This window comes from Neophocaena asiaeorientalis, unplaced genomic scaffold, assembly GCF_003031525.2.
Source record: "Neophocaena asiaeorientalis asiaeorientalis breed wild unplaced genomic scaffold, Neophocaena_asiaeorientalis_V1.1 scaffold282, whole genome shotgun sequence".
Classification (NCBI taxonomy): Eukaryota; Metazoa; Chordata; class Mammalia; order Artiodactyla; family Phocoenidae; genus Neophocaena; species Neophocaena asiaeorientalis.
Window position 1 is genome coordinate 1 of NW_020172595.1, and position 5,056 is coordinate 5,056.

Consider the following 5,056-nt stretch of genomic DNA (forward strand, 5'->3'; position numbering starts at 1 on the left):
AACGGAGAACTCGTTACGTGTCATTTTTGACACCTTTCAGAGTCTTCTTGTATTTGTTTTATATATATATATGTACAGTTTTAGGCTTCAGTTATTATGAGGAATAGGAAAAAGTGTGTCTATTCCATTTTGTCCCGGAACTAGGTAATCCCTTGGTTTCTTAATTCACTGATAATATTGTTTCTAATATCTTCAACCATTTGAACAAACATTCTCACCAAACAATTAATAGACTTGAGTTTATTTTCTCTGGATACATTTCTTTGGCTTCTTCAATCAAACACAATTTATCTCACTCACCTTTGGTTGATGGTGTCTCTTACTTGACTAAAACCTGAGTTATTAAAAATTTTTTTGGTTGCAGTGTGATTTTTCCTTTTATATTTTCATGAAAAAATTTTTTCTATAATGAGATTTTAAATTTTATAATTTTTACCACAGTTGCTTTAAATAATTTGAAAATATTATAATGAGTGCTAGTCTGGTAATGCCAGTGTATATTGTTATCTTTTAGCAAAGCTACAGTATCTTTGCATAATAAATACATAACTCGATAATAAAATAATCCACACCCTAATGTACCTTAAAATGTTTTATTCAAAGTCTACTTTTTTTCTCCTTTACTTGTTTTGACATGATTATGGTTCCCTGGTAATAAAACAAAGATATAAAATAAAGTGTTGCAGTGCTGTGACAGTCCAGCCACTCAAAATGATGTGGAGTTATAACTGTGTCACTGCACTTCGTCTTGATGCAACTAGTCATCTCTGTTACTGTAGTGAAAAGGCAGCTATAGACCATATGTATATGAATAAGCATAGCTGAGTTCAGTGGACAGCAAAATTTGAATTTTTAATTTTTGTGTCACAAATACTATTCTTTTCATTTTTCCAATGATATAAAAATGTAAGATCCATTCTGAAATCACAAGCCTTCCGAAAATGTATGTCAGACTTGAGTTGGCCAATCCCTGACCTAGATCACGTTTAGCTTCATAGGATACAGCAAAGTGATGAGGGCATATCTGGAATTTGGCAGAGATCCCCTCATTTACTGTGAAGTGTCCACACTCAGCAATCCTTCACAACCCATGGGAGAAGCACTTCTCTAACCCCTGGTCTACACTGAGATATTCAATCCCACACTGTTTTCTGAGTGGCTGCTGCAATCCACCCCTGTGATACTTAGAAGTAATGAGATCCCTCAAGTCTTGAAACTTGGTCATAGACCTACAGGTTACTTGAAGTATAGAATAAAACTTCTATTGTAGAAACAGCAGTAAGATTGAGCTGAATGGTAATAAGAAAATTCTCTGGCATAACTTTTTCAGAATCTCACCCCAAGTAGATGACGTAGACACTTTCCCTGCAACTCATCTTCTCTGCCTCATAGTGGTGTTCTTTATTATTAATGTATCCTGGGAGGAATATCGCAAAAATGGTAAGTTACTAAATATTTAAATAATTAAAGTCATGACATCTTAAGAGAACTGTCCACTACTCTGACAGACTTTGACATGGTTCCTGAGTGGTGATGATAACAGAGAGGAGCAGAGTATGAACTTCCCATTATAAAAGCAGAATTGGAGCCAAGAGATGTGGCAGTCTCATTCCATTGTTTACTTGTTGCTTTTGATAGGGGCTCATTCATTTAGTTCTGGACAACACAGTTTAAGAGAGTTTGACAAATGCAAGTCATCAAGTGTACCATTCCCCCAAATTGCAAAGCTTCTAAAAACATTTCTTTTAAATTAACAGAATAAATAAATAAATAGTTGAAATTTCTCAACTATTTTGATAACCCTTCATTGAGAGTAGATTCTCTCAGTCTCTGTTTCTCCCTCTCTCTCTCTCTTCAGAGTTATCTCAACTGTTAGCATAAGAAATAACTGCTTGAAGTTGTAAAGAGTCATATTGGAGCTCTATATATAAGGAAATACTTTAATGGTGAGAGCTTTTTCGTTATTTTATATACCTGAAAAAAAGGTCATGAGTTGACTAACCACTGATACCATTTAATTGAAATCTTAATGGTCATACACAGGAATTGTTTTTCTTATATTAAAGAGTAGATTTCTAAATCAGATGGAGGATTGAATTATAATATATTTTATCGTAAAGAATGTGCAAGTGTAAAGAAGAAATCCTATATTCTCAAGCAAGATTTGTAGGGTGATGTTAAGAAAAATTTTACCACAGAGTTTTCACAATTTTTTAAAGTTGCTGTAAGAAAAAAATTATTATCTCCTTAGAAAAATAAAATGTGTAACATTTTACAAATTCAAACATCCTGAATATGCAGAAATTTTCAAAGAAACACACTGGGATTTTTTTCAGTATAGATTCTTAGATGGCATTAGGAATCAATGAGTATTAATGAATGAAATCCCACAAAAATATTTTATTCTAAAAACAAACACACTGAATTTAAATATAAATGTTCTTAAGTAAAATCAAGACAAAATTTTTTAAAACTCAATTTAAATGAACACAGTCAACACAACAGAAAAATGGTTATTGGCACAATACAGGAAGCAAAATTTGAACAAATATCTTTTAAAATTCCTAATAATAGATTAAAGCAATCAATATAGTATTAGAATCTACTTCAAAGGATAGAGCCACACAATCCAACTGAAGGAATTCAAACATCATAGCTATGTAAGGGCTAATTGCAAATATTTCACTGAGGACTATTACAGAACAGGCAACAGGAAAGCTACCGTTCTACTCTCTTAGGCTGATAAAAGAGATGGATATGGAACCACTAAAATCCTCCAATGGGGTTTTGACCTGGGTCCAGATTTGTGACAGCAGCAGTGGCAACAGCAACAGACGTGACATCAGTGGCTGTAGCTGTGGGAAAAACGAGGAGGTTCTCATGTGTGCAGTGAGAGGGCCTGCAATGGAGGCAAGCTTGCCCTTCTGTCCCCAGAGCCTATTCCTGTGACATCTGCATAAATATTAACTCTCTGTTCTGAGTGTTGGAAGAGAAACAAATATTCATAGTAACTTTATTTGTATTAGCAGAAAATTGGACACAAAGCAAATACCTTTCAACAGATGAAAGGTTAGATAAACTGTTGTACATCCACACAATGGAATATTATTCAGCAGTAAAGTAGAGCAGACTATTGATTCATACAGCAAACCCTTTGGACCTACACTGTTCTTTGTGAAAAAAAAGTCTATCTCAAAAGATTATATATTATGTCATTCTATTTGTATAACATTTGAAAAATTACATAACTATAAAGATGTAGTGTAGATTAGTGGTTGACAGGGTACAAGAGCTGAACAGGGTTGTGGAGTAGGAATATAAAGAGATTGTATGAGATATTTTCTTTGTGTTATGGAAAATTTCTGTATCTTTGTTGTGGTGGTAGTAACTTGACACTGTATAGGGTGGAACGTTACATAAACACAGACATACATACACACCCAGACACACATACACATCAATGCATGGCAAAACGGTGAAACCTGAATGCTACATGTTGTATAGTTAATAATATTGTACCCATGTTAATTTATTGGCTTTGATAATTTGCTATAGTTATAAAGATGTTATCTATCATTAGTGGAATATGGATAAAGGACACACTGGGCTTTATATGTAAAAAAAAAAAAAAGGCAGGAAAAGAAGGCTATGATTGCCATGCTGTATCAGGTAAAGTAGAAGAAACTAGAAATGAAAGAAAAATAAATTCACAACAGAGAAAAAGAAACTAAAAAACCCAGCCAAATCAAACTTTTAGAGCTGAAAAATATATCTGAAATGTAAATATTACTCAATTGACACAATAGCAGAATGTAGATGACGAAGTAAAAAGACCAGAAACTGTAAGACAAATCTATAGAATTTTTCTTTATCTGAAGAATAAAAAGGAAAATATACTTAAACAATGAAGAGAGCTGTGGAGAAACTATAAGGTAATACCAATAGTTCTAACACAAAAATCATGAGATTCCCAGAGGAGAGAGCAAGATTGAGGCATAAAATATACTTGAAAAGAATGTCAAAAATTTCTCAAACTTGGTGATGATTTACACTTAAGGTTACAAAATGCTTGGCAACATACAAGAAGAATAAACTTCAAGAATAGCTACATGCCTAGATACATCACAGTCATAATTCTTGAAAACCAAAGATAAAGAAATAACTCCTGAAAGTTTCTAAAGGAAAACAGCAGAGAAGAAATGATTTAAGATCAGGTGGTTTCACATCAGAAATCATAGGAGTAAGAATAGAGTGCATCAATAGCATTCAAGTGCTGAATGAGAAGACTGTCAACCCAGTCGTCTATATATCCAGTGAAAATAGACTTCCTTCAGTGATAAAGACAAAATTAAGACAATCATGCACGGAAGGAAGGAAAGTCAAGGAATTTATCAGAATATTTGTTTAATAAGAAACTGTAAAGGAATTTCTGCAAGCTTAAGGGAAATGACACCAGAGGGAGTAATAGAGAGGAAAGGAAGGACATGGTGGCTAGAAATAAGATAAAGAGTTTGTCTATTCCAGTTTTCATTCTGAAAATTAAAAATTTCTTCTATTTTTCTTAGAAGACATGAAGAAAAAGAAAGGTATTGTTAGACCCAAACGGTCTCCGAGGGATTCCAACTCGCCCAAGAACCGCCAAGAGTCGAGAGCCGCTGCAACACGCAAGAGGTTTATTAGGAGCCGATGCACCGGGGTTCCCTGAACCTCACGCAGGAGGCCGATGGGGAACCCCTAAAAGCGGAATCACATACTTTTTATAGGTTTATTTACTCATAGGGCGGGTATATTCTCACAATGATTGGGTAAATGTGGTGACTTTTGAATTCATTGGCTTAGGAACTTTTGTCCCACCTTCTGGCCGTTATAGTTGTCTGTTCATTGCGGCGGTTAGGGCGTATACCTGTTACGGGCAACTGGAAAATTACCCGCTGTCTGGCAAGTCCCCGTCAACTGAAAAACTCCAAGAATTGGTTTCGATAGGGAGAAGGAGTGGCGCACGATAGGGAGAAGAATTGGTTTACGGGAACAAGTGAGGGGGTGGAAAGTCCCTAAA